The 15,425-nt window shown below is 40.8% G+C and overlaps 1 pseudogene; it reads right to left on the bottom strand.

Moving 5' to 3' along the window:
* Positions 1-12,739: 12,739 nt before the first annotated feature.
* Positions 12,740-14,415, bottom strand: LOC128311433 (ATP synthase subunit g, mitochondrial-like; annotated as a pseudogene).
* Positions 14,416-15,425: the final 1,010 nt, after the last annotated feature.

The following is a 15,425-nucleotide window of genomic DNA, read 5'->3' as shown; positions in this document are numbered from 1 at the left end:
CAATGTGTGGGTGTGTGTGTCTGGTGGGGGGTTCCCCCCCACCAACAAGCAATATTCAGACACCAGCAACGTGTCCTACAATTTAACTCAACTCTGACACTATCTACCTGGAGACAGCGGCAGATCCCAAGGATTAAAAGGTTCAAGTTCTGTAAGATCTGGCCCCCTCTCCATGCTCTTCGGATGCCAGCTGCAAGTAAAAGTTGTCACCTAGAATTCTGACAGACCAGTTATAGACTGCAGGTTCCTACAACCTCCTCCAGGTTCATTTAATTTGCCATTGAGGCTCACAGAACTCAGAGAAACATTGTACCTACTAGGTCGCCAGTTTATTATAAAAAGATAGAACCCAGGAACAGGTGGATGGAAGAGATGCACAGGGTGAGGTACATGGGAAGGGTGCAGAGCTTCCATGCCCTTTCCAGGGGCACCACTCTCCCTGAATCTCCTTACGTTTACAAACCTGGAAGCCCTCAGAATCCTGTCCTTTTGGGTTTTTAAAGAAAAAATTTTTTTTAATGTTTATTTATTTTTGAGACAGAGAGAGACACAGCATGAGCAGGGAAAGGGCAGAGAGAGAGGGAGACACAATGTGAAGCAGGCTCCAGGCTCTGGGCTGTCAGCACAGAGCCCGACGTGGGGCTCGAACTCACGAACTGTGAGATCGTGACCTGAGCCAAAGTCAGACGCTTAACCGACTGAGCCACCCAGGTGCCCCCTGTCCTTTTGGGTTTTTGTGGAGGCTTCATTGTATAGGCATTTGATTCAATCATTGGCCATTGGAGATGGATTCAACGTCCAGGCCCTCTTCCCCCTCTGGAGGTCAGTGAGGGGAGAAAGGTCAGTGGGAGCGAAGGTTCCAACCCTCTAATATGTGGTTGGCTCCCTTGGCCCATCCTTAGGTGCTTTCCAAAAGATGCCTTATTAACATAACAAAAGACACATTTTTGGCTCTCACCACTTAGGAAATTCCAAGGGTTTCAGGAGCTCTGTGCTAGAAATGGGTGAGGGGCACCTGGGTGGCTCAATTGGTTAAGGTCCAACTCCTGATTTGGGCTCAGGTTAAGATTTCACAGTTCCTGAGACCAAGCCCAGTATCAGGCTCTGTGCTGACACTGTGGATCCTGCTTGGGATTCTCTCTCTCTCTCTCTCTCTGTGCTCCTCCCCTGTGTGCATGCTCTTACTCTCAAAATAAACAAATAAACTTAAAAAAAAAAAAGATCCTTCAAAAAAATGGGAAGACCAAATACATATATTATAAATTACAATATCACAGAAATGGTAGAGCATTTCCATGACAGCTGAAGCCCTCATTATATCACAGGCACCTGTTCCCTGTTTTCTTTAAAAAATAAAAACGAAACAAAAAAAAAAATGTAGTAAGACATAACCATTAAGAAAACATGGCCTGGGGCGCCTGAGTGGCTCAGTCGGTTGAATGCCCAACTCTTGATTTTAGCTCAGGTCATAATCCTAGGGTTGTGGAATCAAACCCCACTTCAGGCTCTGCACTGAACGTGAAGGCTGCATAAGATTCCCTCTCTCTCTCCCTCTGCCCCTCTCCTCCACTCACGAGCTCTCTCTCTAAAATAAAAACTAAAAAAATAAAAATAAAAATAAAATGTTACCTTAAAAAGAAAAAGAAAAGAAAACATGACCAGTAATATGGAAGGTGAGGCAGGATTAGGAGGTTTCTGAGGGCCAAGAGATTTCAGGAGTAGGGTGACCCTATTACTGAGAGAGCAGGAAGGTTGTCCTTCCTTATGTTTCTTTGGAGCCAACTAATGCCAAGAGATGAACCATGACTTTCCCATAAACAAGAAAGCGTGGTCAGAGATTTGCATTTTGGAATCAGATCATTTTATGTGCACTTTTCAAACAAAGACAACACTCTGTGCTGTTTTCTCAATGTTATTTAAGGCTGAGCACTACTATTACCAGGATTAAACTTTCTTTGTTGAGGGGCACCTGGGTGGCTCAGTAGGTTAAGTGTCTAACTCTTAATCTCAGCTCAGGTCTTGATCTCAGGGTCATGAGTTCAAGCCCTGCATTGGGCTCTGCACTGGGCATGAAGCCTACTTAAAAAAAAAAAAAAAAAAAAAAAAAAAAGGTCTTTGTTGAGGTAAGAGGAAGACAAAGCAGGCGCTGAGAGGATGCAGTCTCCTGGGAGAAATAAATATCAACTCCCAATGGAAGAAGTGGAGAACACAGACTCCAATACAAAGAGTTGAAAATGGCACCCAGGATCCAAATTACCTATATATGATGGCAGTGGGCAGGAGCGTTACACTGTCTATATTTAAAATTCTACACACACACAGCAAACACAGATGTATATGTACGTATGTAATATGTGTATTATTTAGTTACTTCAAACGCTAACTTGGGTCCAGATATCACGCTAAAGAACAATGCACAGCTTAAGTGTGGACAGCTGGCACTCAAATAGGAAGTCCAGAGGCAGCTACTGAAAGCACTTCTGTTCCTTGTGTTTCAATCAGCAAACTAGGCTTTGCAAATTAACATATTAAATGCCAGAAACAGTATTGTTGGTGAAATAAGTGTGTTGACTACAATGATTTTTGTAAATGGACTCTTGTAGAGAAAGAAAAAGTAGTTAAGATTTATGGACTGGGTGAATCTAACATAAGAGTTACTGCCCAACTCTGCACAAAGAGGTTTTAAGAATCTAATGAGGTTGGTAGGCTTTATCCTTTGCAATGGAGCCCAAGCCTTGAATCCTTACCAGTCATGCATCCTGAAACTGTTTTTAGGAATGTGGTTCTTAAATGTGGCTGCACATTAGACGTACTTGGAATGCCTTGGGAAGCTGCAAATGCTCAAGCCACACTGCAAGACAATAAAATGAGAATCCTTGGGGGAGCTGTCAAGGCATTAGTGGTTTTAAAAGCTTTTGGGGGGGCATCTGGGTGGCTAAGTCAGTTGAGCATCCAACTCTTGATTTTGGCTCAGGTCATGATCTCATGGTTCATGAGTTAGAGCCCCAACTCTGTCTCTGGGCTGACAGTGTGGAGCCTGCTTGGGATTCTCTCTTCCTCTTTCTCTGCTTCCCCCCCCCCCCACTTTTGTGCTCTCTCTCTCTCTCAAAATGAATAAGCTTAAAAAAAAAGATTTTAAAAGCTTTTTAGGTAATTCCAACATGTAGTCAAGGCTGAAAACCACTAGTTTGAGAGGATATATGGTGGCAATTACTATGTTTGCAGATTCCGGACTCTGGAATAGTTTTGGGTCTAGAGTGACCCTCTCATGCAAGGAGGTAGCTCCCCCTAAAGAGACAGAAATCTGGACTTCACAAAGCCCACAGAACAGGTTATATGAACTGTTTAATGTTTTTGTAATCAGTGTTTGATTAATCTATGTCTGTATATGTGCCAGCATTTGTTCTAAGATTTAGTTTATTCTCACAGAAAAGTTCAGAGAGAAGTGACTACTTTTAACCCACTTCCAGTTTGGGGGCAGCATTATATACCAAAAATAAGAATTACACAGGGCACCTGGGTGTCTCAGTCAGTTGAGCATCTGACTTCGGCTCAGGTCATGACCTCTTGGTTGGTGAGTTCAAGCTCCGCATTGGGCTCTGTGCTGTCAGTGCAGAGCCCGCTTCAGATCCTCTGTCCCCCTCTCTCTGCCCCTCCCCCACTTGCACCCTCAAAAGTAAATAAAACATTAAAAAAAAAAGGATTCTGCAAGACCACATTGGCCTAAGTCAGATTATAGTGGGTGCTATGGATGTAATTTGTTATCTACCAACCAAGAGCAGTTTTGCATTAGATAGTCACTATTTTAGGGTACTAAATTCTGGAGGGAGACTTAATTACCACATCCATCAAAGGGTACACATATTGGATAATAAGTAAATAGCTTGTCTCTAATCAGGAAAGCAAAATTGTTCTGGGTGGAGAAATATTTATTTGGTACAGGCACCGACCACAGGAGGGCAAACAAGTTCCTATGTTTTGCCTCTGTAACTAAATTTTGATCTTGAATTTTCATTTCAGCACAGTGGTGGAAAATTTAATCTCCAAATTGAAGGTACATTCAGTAAATTCCGATTTGAAACCCAGTCTTTGAAAGTAGCACTCTCTTAATTCAGGAATTTCCTGTCATTCCTTTCCTTCTATAGGGGTCCAGGGCAGGCCACTCCAAAATGTAACACAATGGCAGGCTGTTTCTTTTGAATTGAAGCTACCCAGGAAATAACTAGTGCAGGGACACTCAGCCTCTGCTCTGTCCCCCTGAAAGCAGGGAACAAATCTCCCATTTGAATGGCACTCTCTCTTTCCTAAGAAGTAGAAAAGACAACCTTATCACCAGAAATAGGGACTTTAAACTTGAGAAAGATACAAAAATAAACCTTGTTACCTTTTTACTGAGGTACTACTTCAGCCCAAATTCCACTTATAATTCCTTTACTAAATAAATTTCCCAAACAGTTGTTTTCTTTATCCTGTCAATTCCTCACAAATTTATGGTCTCTTTGTCTAGAATGTATAAAACCTGCCTGGGTCATTTCTTCGGGTCTCAATTTCATGTTGGGGCCTCCATGCACATGTAATAAAGTTTTGGCTTTTTCTATTAATCTGTCTCATATTAATTTAATTCCTAACCAGCTAGAGGAACCCTGGGAGGGGAGTGAGGGAATTTCTCCCTCTACAACACTTCTATTTGCCCTGTTCCAGGAGGATTTACAAATAACTGACATTTGGGAACGGCTGGCTGGCTGGCTAGATTAGATAGATTGATAATGTAGAATTTAACAGTGAAATTAAGAACCTATGCTGGCTTTGACTGACATGTATAATCTTCTTTTTAATAAAAAAATTTTTTTAAGTAACCTCTATGCCCAACATGGGGCTCAAACACACGACCCTGAGATCAAGAGTTGCATTTTCCACTGAATGAGCCAGTCAGGTGCCCCTAACATGTATAATCTTAATTGATTTTATTGATTGACATCTACACACTGCTTCCGTGGCTCAAATGCCCATGTCCTCTCTGCTGTGTGATGCCTAGTTTATTGCAAACCAACATGTGTCTTCATTTGCCTATCATTTTGAGGGTTGAGTCCCCAGCCCACTCTTGCCCTTTTCTAGATTCCTCTGAAGGGAATAGGCTACATTTAGATGCTCTGCCACCAATCACATTGAGGGACACGTACTGACAACTTGCTACTCTAGATTTCAGATGTTGAAATGGCTTTGGGACTTATCCGGGGGACTTTCAGTAATCCTTTATGTTTGGGTCCCACTAACCCTGTCTAGATTTCTGTTACACACCAAACCCTAGAACATGATCCTGGGATATTTCATCTACAACTTAACTCCCTTGATCACCTCTGCCAAATATTCTGTTTTCCCTAAAGCAAATACATGTTTTCTTTATACATCCAGAGGCAGGAAACTGTTCTCACATCCTCATGGCGTCTTTTGAGTTAAATGCATATGACATCAACTCTAGGTTTGCTTTCTTCAAGGTTGAGTTTACTGGAAGCCAGGTTTTTACAACTTTTGTGTGTCTACGAGTTTAAAAAAATCCACTCAGGAACTCACTTGATTTATTTACTCTCAGTTGAGTTAATCCTCTCTGGACTCTAGGAACCCTCTCTTGACTCTAGGATCACGAACTCAATGGATGGAGTACCCAAGATCATCCCAAATAATGGGAAAAAGAAAAGCATTGGTTACTATCAAAATATTGCTTCCTGCAATACTTGTAACAAGGACTTATGGCAAACTGGATGGCTGGGCTTGGGATAACATTTTATTAGGTTATCTGTATTAGCTTAAAGTGACTTCTTGTGAGAAAAGCAAAGTTCTCGTATGTTAAGTGACATGTCTGAAATCACAGTGCTAATTAATAGCAACTCTGAACACAGAAAAGTGTAGTGTTTTCCTGTCGCTGGAAACTCTAAACTTGGGTTGGGGAAATAGAAAGTGGCTTCCAGCTAGCTCAGTATCAATGATTCACAAACATGGCAGTCCATTAGAATCAACCATAGAGCTTTTGCAAAATACATATGACTCTCCCATAGCAAGCATGCAGATTCACTGGGCCTTTATTAGGTTCCACGCCTCTGTTTTTAATTGTACACGGATAATTTCTTCTTTTTTTTTTTTTTAATTTTTTTTTTAACGTTTATTTATTTTTGAGACAGAGAGAGACAGAGCATGAACGGGGAAGGGGCAGAGAGAGAGGGAGACACAGAATCGGAAGCAGGCTCCAGGCTCTGAGCCGTCAGCCCAGAGCCCAACGCGGGGCTGGAACTCACAGACCGCGAGATCATGACCTGAGCTGAAGTCTGATGCTTAACCGACTGAGCCACCCAGGCGCCCCTTTTTTTTTTTTTTTTTTTTTACGGATTTCTATGCTTTACAAAATAAACAAAGCAGAAGGGCATGTGCAATGCACATCCAATCAGCTTCAAGTGTTGTTTTCCCTGGGCATCCTTTGAGCAGCTTTTTCTGCCCCCCCTCCCCCCATCTCTTCTAGCCCCCAAACACCAAATGGGAGGCAGCTAATGCAGGCATCAGCTCTAATGTATGCACAGCTTGAGGCAATGGTTTTAACATCTCTGTGTGCTTCAGGATCATGTAGGATTCTTGTCAAAAATGTAATTATTGGGGTGCCTGGGTGGCTTAGTCAGTTAAGCGGCTAACTCTTGATTTCTTGATCAGGTTATGATCTCACAGTTCATGAGATCGAGCCCCGTGATGGGTTTTGTGCTGAAAGCACTGAGCCTGCTTAGAATTCTCTCTGCCTTTCCCCTGCTTTCTGTCACTCTCAAAATAAGTAATAAATAAGCATTAAAAAGTGCAATTATCAGATGCCACTCCCAAGTTGCATGAATTGCTGCATGGATACTTAATAATGGATAATTAATAAGTGGATATATGTTAGAATTTGGCCTGAAGCTGGTGTTTTTTATAACCTGGAAGTGAGGCTTTGGGGCCCTAGTCATCTCAAATTCGTTGACTGCTCTTGTTGTTTACCTACCAAAACCAACTTAATAAATGTGCATGATCAAGTTGAATTAGGTCATAGGGCTTATTTACCCAAGTGTTTGTCTTCTAGTAGTTGAGCCCTCCTTCCCTTGGAGGCTGCAAACTGTGTCCTGGTCCTCCTTTGAAACAGCCTGGTGATGGGTAGGAAGTGAGCATATACATCTGCTGGGGGATTTGGCAGGAAGGCACGTAGAAACATTTCCGAAAGTATTTCCGAGCCTGTCCATAGAAATACCAACTTTCTTCCAAACCTACAAAATGAGCTGTGATGCTTACTAAGTGTTGAGTTTGAAAGCACCAGATTTGTTGATTGATAAATACCTGTTTGGAGAACAGAGAGTGCCTCCCAAGCACAATATGCTGCTCAATAACTTTCAGGAAACACAGATGGCACGCATATTTGGACCTTAAAAGCTCTGATGACCTAGAAAGTTTGTTTCCAGTTTAGTTACTTTGCAGACAAAACAGGGGATAGATGTATCACACTAGATCTAGCAGTAGGGTGAACCTAGGTATTGGCCCAAACCATTAGTTCTTGGCTCCTTGCGTGAATCCCTGGCAGTAGGAAGACAAGAACGCACGAATCTCTGTAGGGAGCTCCATGTCCTGCTCTACCAGACAAAACAGATGAGAACCTTTAGGAGAAATGGACCTGTCAGGATAATTATTAAGGCAGCCTCCTTACCAGTAGATTGGCATAAAATGGGAGGAGATCCTGATGGGGGGTGAGGGGCAGTGGATAAGAGAAATAAAGTCGAAGAAGAACTGGAAGATGAAACTGCAAAATTAAACTGGATCCTGGCAAGACACTAAGGAAATCCTATTGCAGCAGAAAACGATGTAATTTTTTTTTTTTTTTACATATTACCCTAACAGCACTCTGAAAACTTTGAATGGAGGCATGATGGGCTATTTACTGTGGGATTCCCAGCACAAAGCGTAACGTTTACGAATAGATATTTAATACATGCTTGTTAAAAGAATGAACACAATGAACATGTGTAGGTTTAAATGGAAGAGCAGAATGAGGCCAGGAGATGAGATATGAATTCTCGGGGGCAGATGTGATAACACTCATGTTTCTAAAATTGGATCCCTTTGTTCCTTGTTGTTTCCTTCCTCTTGCCTTTACTTCTTTATTTTCTTCCCTTCTCTCGGCTTGCCCCACTTCTTTCTTTTCTCCCCATTCTCTCCCACCCAATCTTGCCCCTCTTTGTCCCTCTCTCTCTCCTTCTGACATTGAGAGAGCAAAGGCTGAAAGGGGCTAGAGATGATGGTTCCAAGATCCTCCACTAAGGTGGTAGCAGGGCTGGGACAAAGACAACTTCTTTTGTCACCGAAGCCAGGGTCTCTTTTCAGTACATCACACATACTCTCCCTAGTTTAGATTTAGGTACAACTGAGGAGAGCCAACCTGTCACCACGGCACCAAACAAAGAGCCTCATTATGCTCTATACATCACTCTGAAAGCATTACATCTAAAGAAATTAGTGGCAGGTCCCACTCTGCTGTACCTCAGAGGAAATGCCTGACCGTGATGGCCATTAAAAGGACAGACATGATTGATACGAAATAAATTTTGTTAATAAGTAGGTGTCAAAAAATACAAAAGGTATGGATTATTTCTAAAATGGACTGCTCTGAATTTCACTTATGATCTTGGGCTTTGTCACACGTCAGCTATATCTTCACAACACCCAAATTAAAATGAAAATCTGCAAAATCTGTCAGTTCGTACTTGTTTGAGTATATGGTTCCAGAAATATGCATACAGTTTTTCTAGCTAAATCGATCTGTTATTTTGCTATCATGTAGACATAGCCACAATTATAATTTTGTTTTTTGTATGGCCAAGTGATTATTTCAGAAGGCAAAGACTGGAATACTCTTAAGGCTTTGACAGCCTCTCAGTAACCCGGAAACAAGTTACTTAGCGATAGTCCTACCCAGTAATATTAAAACTAATAATAAATACCAGTATAGTATTTCACAGAGGATAATGGGAGCAAATTAAGTGACATCCAATGTATACAGGAAGTTGTTCAAGGACCAATAGAAAGCATTATTCACTTAAGTGGAGTGAAATGGCAATATTTGCTGAAGAAATAGGAAGCATTATGAGGAACTGACCAACTTTAGTTTCCTTCATGCATATTCTTACTTTTCTCTGGAACTAATGAGCCCTGACAGTGGCAACAGTGAATAATACATCTGAAGTTCTACTCAAATTTTGCTCTACTGCTGATTTTTTTTTCTCATACTTTGTACCTTTCATTTAAATTTGCTTTCTCATATATGCTGCGTTTATTAGAAATTGTGCTTTAGGGAACCTGCTTTAATTTTTTATTATTTTATCTTTAGCAACAATTACTACTTGATGTAATTTAATTTAAAGGATTGGAAGGGAACAAGTTGTAGGCAGGGAGGGTTAATTTGGAGGCCACCAGCTTGTGAATCAGTTAAGTCCTTGATGAGTGATAATCAAGAAAGTCACAAATTATAAACAAGAAACATAATATTGTTTATTAACGTTCTGACCCAGAATTAGTTTTTATTTGCTTTTCTGAAACATTACTGAGGTTAGTATTTTCTTTCTCCTGGAATTTTATTTTTATTTTTTATTTTTTTAATGTTTATTTCTGAGACAGAGAGACACAGAGCATGAGTGGGGAGGGGCAGAGAGAGAGGGAGACACAGAATCCGAAGCAGACTCCAGGCTCTGAGCTGTCAGCACAGAGCCCGACGTGGGGTTCGGACACACAAACTGTGAGATCATGACCTGAGCTGAAGTAGGTCGCTCACTGACTGAGCCACGCAGGCTCCCCTCTCCTGGAATTTTTTTTTTAATGTTTATTTATTTATTTGAGAGAGGGAGAGAGGGAGAGAGAGAGAGAGAGAGGGAGAGAGGGAGAGAGAGAGAGAGCGTGCGGGCAAGCACAAGTGGGGGAGAGGCACAGAAAGAGGGAGAGAGAGAATTCCAAGCAGGTTGTGCACTGTCAGCACTGTCTGTGCCACAACCATGAGATCATGACAAAAGTCAAAATCAAGAGTCAGATGCTTCAATGACTGATCTACCCAGGTGCCCCTTTACTTCTGGAATTTTACAATACTAGTTATATCTAATGAAAATATTTGGACAATGCCCCTCAGTCTTCTGAGAGGAAGTGTTGACTGCAAAAACAACACAGAAAGAGAATGCAAAATGAGTAATATACAAAAAGTAGGTGGCTGAAGACAATTTGACATAATCTGTCTTACAAATTGTTCATACTATTTGCAATAAAGAGAATATAGCAAAGTTGGATCTTGAATATCAGAAGAGATACTCCACACATTGGAAGGTGTTGGAAGATATTCCACAAATTGTGCACCATGGGAAAGTTGAATGAGGTATTAGTGAGGGGTGGATGGAACCAGTCTGTAAGGTTTTGCTGGTATTGTGGGACCCTAACATGACCTCCCTGGGGGGAGCTAATTTGTCATAAATCTCTACATCTGACTGGGTATGTAAAATGACACCTGGAGCACACATGGAGGTTTCCTTTGACTAAATAGATCTAGGGTTTGTTAATGCACTTTAATCCAGGCTTTCCTAATGTGCATCCAGGATTACTTCAGAGGCAGAAGTATAATCCCATGCAGAAGCTAGTGGGAATCCATTTCTCTTTGAATGGTACACTTATCAGGTTTTTTTTAAGTTTATTTATTTATTTTGAGAAAGGGAGAGTGAGTGAGCGTGAGCAGGGAGGGGCAGAGAGAGAGGGAGAGAATCCCAAGCAGGCTCCATGCTATCAGCTCAGAGCCCGACGTGAGGCTCGAACTTATGAACCATGAGATCATAACATGAGCCGAAACCAAGAGTTGGACACTCAACTGACTGAACCACCTAGGTGCCCCAAGGTTTCAGTCAACTTGAAGCTACACATTCTTCCTCCCATAAAGTAAGAACTTCTGCAAGTGTATGCAGGGTCATATTGTATTATTTAATGCTTTATTAGTTGTGGCTTTTTTGGTAGGAATGCAAAACGGGGGCAGCTGCAATAGTGAACAGTGTGGAGGCCCCTCTAACAATTAAAAACAGAATTATTATATGATCTAGAATCCCAGTTCTAGGTACATATTTAAAAGAACTGAAAATAGGATCTCCAAGAGACATTTGCATACTCATGTTCACTGTAGCATTATTCTCAATTGCCATGAGGTGCAAGCAGCAAAATATCCATCGCAAATGAATGGATAAAGAAAATGTGGCATAGATACACAGTGAAGTGTGTTCACCCTGCAAAAAAGGTGGAAATCTTGTTACGTGCTACAATGAGGATAAACCTGAAAAGACATTATGTTAAGTGAAGTAAGCTAGCCACAAAAGGACAATTAGTGCATGATACCACTTACAGGTGGTATCTAAATTAGTCAATCTCTTAGAAATACAAAGTAGAATGGTAGGTGCCAGGAGCTACAGGGATAGAGAAAAGGGGGGCTGCCTTTCAAAGAGTATAGAGTTTCAGTTTTGCAAGATGAAAGTTTTCTAGAGATCTGTTACACAGCAATGTCCTTACAGTTAACACTACTGTACTTAAAATGGTTAAGCTTTTACATTTTTTATGTGTTTTTATTCTTTATTTAAATGTTTATTTTGAGAGAGAATGTGAGCAGGGAAGGGGACGAGGGAGAGGGAGAGAAAGAATCCCAGGCAGGCTCCAAGCTCAGTGTGGAGCCCCACATAGGGCTTGATCTCATGATTACAAGATCGTGACCTGAGCTGATACCAAGAGTCCACTGCTTAAAAAGACTGAGCCACCCATGCACCCTTTTCATGTGCTTTTTAACACATAAAAAAAAAGGATTTCATGCTAAGGATAAGCTCTAAAAATTATTTATACTTCACGTATTCTCCTCTATTCCTACAGCAGCATTTCATCATAATTTCTCTTATTGTCTCTTCTACTTGAATGTACCTACTACATATATTTCCTTTGTCTTTTGGATGTCTCATTCAGTCCCAACTTTCTAAGAAGAATAGTTTTCAAATTCCTTTAATAAGTCCTTATAAGAAAAGTACAAACCTCTGGAGCTTCAATCAACTGTTGTTGGTCTAAACCACAATTATTTCTCCGTGCTGGACCAACATGTAGCTATGAATAGCTCTTGAGTAATCTATTGTTGGGGAGGAAAATTAATTTCCCCTTTACACCTCTAGGTTCTTGGCTATAACACCCCTAAAATAAAAGATTAAGAGGAAATAATACCCCAAATTTACCTCCTATGTACACAGGAGAGAGCCAGGAAAACTGAGTAACTCCCCCAAATGGCCAATGTCATCACCTTAAATACCATCTTCAGCTAAAGACAAAAGATGTTGGGGTGAGAAGCCAGTTAAGGGAAGTTATCAGGCAAATCACAGTAAACAAGGGTATGGTTGTTATCTACATAACAATCCAAGGCCCTGTCTTCTCCATTAGTAAGAGTTTCTAGAGTTATAGTCATTCTCTTCTTCCTGGTATAGCCAGGGAGATACTCTTACAAACAGAGATTTCTCTTTATAAATGCAAATTTGTCTTGTAAAAGGTAACTCCTACTCCATTTTCAGAGCTTCTGTGTCTGCTAATTTTTTGGATACATTATCTCATTTTATTCAAATACCAGCCTGAGCACACATGGTCTAAGAACACTCAAATAATAAACAAAATACAAGTAGATGTTAAAAATTGGTCTTCAAACATTATAGTCAATGATGCCATACTTGCCTATGATCTTACCAGCATAAACTATATCCAAACGTTGGCGGCCACCAAACTATTCAGCAGAACTTGCTTAACTATGAGCTGTTTCAAGCTACCAGTTTGAGCACTCTTCAGTATTTTTTTTTGTTTCAAATTCTAGATAGCTATAGGGATGTGACCAGGGGTTAGAGGAACCAGCTCAAGCTTGGTGTAGTGCCAAAATGTGGCCAATTGAGGCTTTGAATAAGTCATAGCAGCATTTACCAGTGCCAGGGCCTTCTCTCAGAGGTTGTCAACAAATTGGGCCAGCGTTCTAGGATGGAAAATCCATGAATAGCCACTGAGTGTCTGCTCTTTCTTGAATAACCATGTCAAAATAATCTCTATGACAAAGAGGTACAATTTAGGGTGGCATATTTGCTCCCATTCAGTATAAACAAAAAATTTTAATTTTATTTCAGTAATCTATACACCCAACATGGGGCTTGGACCCAGAACCTTGAGATCAAGAGTCACATTCTCCACTGATTGAGTCAGCCAGGTGCTCCCCAATTTTTTTAAACAATTCTTTTAAGATTTTATTTTTTAGTAATCTCTATACCTAACGTGAGGCTCAAACCCATAACCCCAAGCTCAAGGGTTACATGCTGCACTAACTGAGCCAGCCAGGTGTGCCTCAGTATAAGGAGATTCTAAAACTAGGGCAGGTAGAGTAAAATGTATCTCCAAAGTTAGTAAGGGCAAAAATACATTACAGTAAACAAAAACTAAACCAGAGCAAACCACCTATTGAATATTCTCAACCTAATGTTAGTTTCTTTATCTGGATGCTTCATCTTTCTATCAATTGCCTTCCCTGTCTCTTTGAAACCTACCTTGTAGATTTCCCTTACCTTGTGTGAAAACTTGCTAAAAGAGTAGAGATTGTAAATCTGACCTTCCTTTGTAAGGTTGAATTTCCCATTTCCATTTAGAAATTATTGTTTTGCTCAGATTATTAGTGGTATTTTTTAAAAGAATTTTTAAAAATGTTTATTTTTGAGAGAGAGAGAGAGAGAGAGAGAGAGAGAGAACAGAGGAGGGGCAGAGAGAGAAAGGGAAACAGAGGATCCCAAGCAGGCTCTGAGCTGAGAGCAGAGAGCCTGATGTAGGGATTGAATTTACCATCTGTGAGATCATGACCCAAGCTGAAATCCTACACTTAACCCACTGAGCCTCCCAAGCACCCCAGACTATTAGTGGTATTTAGCCTATCACTTTACCATGAATATGCATTCAAGGTAGAGGCAGCCAGGGACAGTATTCTAGTCTGCTTTTCTTTTTCTTTTTTCTTTTGAGTTTCTATTCCACACCAAACACTGTATTAGAAGAAGATCAAAACAAGACAAAACAAACAAAAATAAATAAAATCCATAGTTTTTCCCCTTAAAGATCCTGTTAGGGACTATGCTAGAAACACAACTTGACCAAATTTAGGCACAAAGACGACTTTACCAGTTCCAGTAACCAAAGGGAAGGTGGGTAGTGGTGCAGCCAGGCCTTGGAGACACTGGGAACAGTGGCGTCCTCTTTGCCAGCCCCTGTTTCTCTGTGGTGGTCTCTTTTCCTCCTGCAAGCTGGCTTCTTCCATGACTTCTTCAGTCTGGCTCCGATGGCTCTTGTCCTCATCGCTTCACCATCTGAGAGGGACTGAGCATACCTGAGGTCCCAGAGAAGCACTCTGACTGTCTGGCACAGAGTCTACACCTGTCATTCTGTCCAGGGAGGTGCATGACTGTGACTCTCAGCCTCCACTAGAATCCTGCTGTTCCAGAGAAAGTGTAAATGACTGAACCGTGGGCATATACTTTAAGTATTTTGTTAGATCAAAATAAATTTGGAAGAACATCCTCACCCCTGATGCCTTGCTAGTTGAGTACAACAAAAAGGGGTAGATGGATTCTAATTTTATTCCATGTGGCATTTCTCTCCATCATTTTTCACCATATATTATTTCCTTTCAAAGAAAAAGTTTAAAACAGCCTTGTTCAGAGTAAATACCTAGTTTCCTATCTGGAAGTGATCATTTTTCCTCGAAAGACTATTTATCTGTAAGTCCTTGGTTTAAAATTACTGCTTGTATCCTGCCATTTTCTCCTCCTCCTAATCCTCCTTCCAATACATGGTTGAATTTTGCCTGTGATATTTTATGTCTAGGCATCTATTCAGGTAAGTTTTCTTGACTTATTCCTCCACAGGAGGGAGAAAACCACACCCCCTCCTGGCACATGGGAGGATTTTATCTCATTTTATAGAATGTTTTATACAGCATTCATTTTAATCTTCCTTCATATGATGGATTGCTGTTATCTCTTTTCTTATATAACGTCACTTTGGTGCTAAAGCAAAATGTGAACATCTACAGGTACCTTTTTTAAAAAAGGTATCTTTTCAAGAGAAATATTTTCCAGGGGCACCTAGCTGGCTCAGTCAGTAGAGCATGTGACTCTCGATCTCAGGGTTGTAAGTTCGAGCCCCACATTGGGTATAGAGATTACTTAAAAATAAAAACTTAAAACAATTTTTCCACTCACTCTAAAGTAATTGAAAAAAATCACTGAAGGGGTGCCTGGGTGGATCAGTCGGTTAATCATCCAACTTTTGATTTCAGCTCAGGTCATGATCTAACCATTCGTGAG

Source organism: Acinonyx jubatus, chromosome X (assembly GCF_027475565.1).
Source record: "Acinonyx jubatus isolate Ajub_Pintada_27869175 chromosome X, VMU_Ajub_asm_v1.0, whole genome shotgun sequence".
NCBI lineage: Eukaryota > Metazoa > Chordata > Mammalia > Carnivora > Felidae > Acinonyx > Acinonyx jubatus.
Note: the sequence above shows the minus strand (reverse complement) of the source record. Positions and strands in the feature narration are given on the sequence as shown.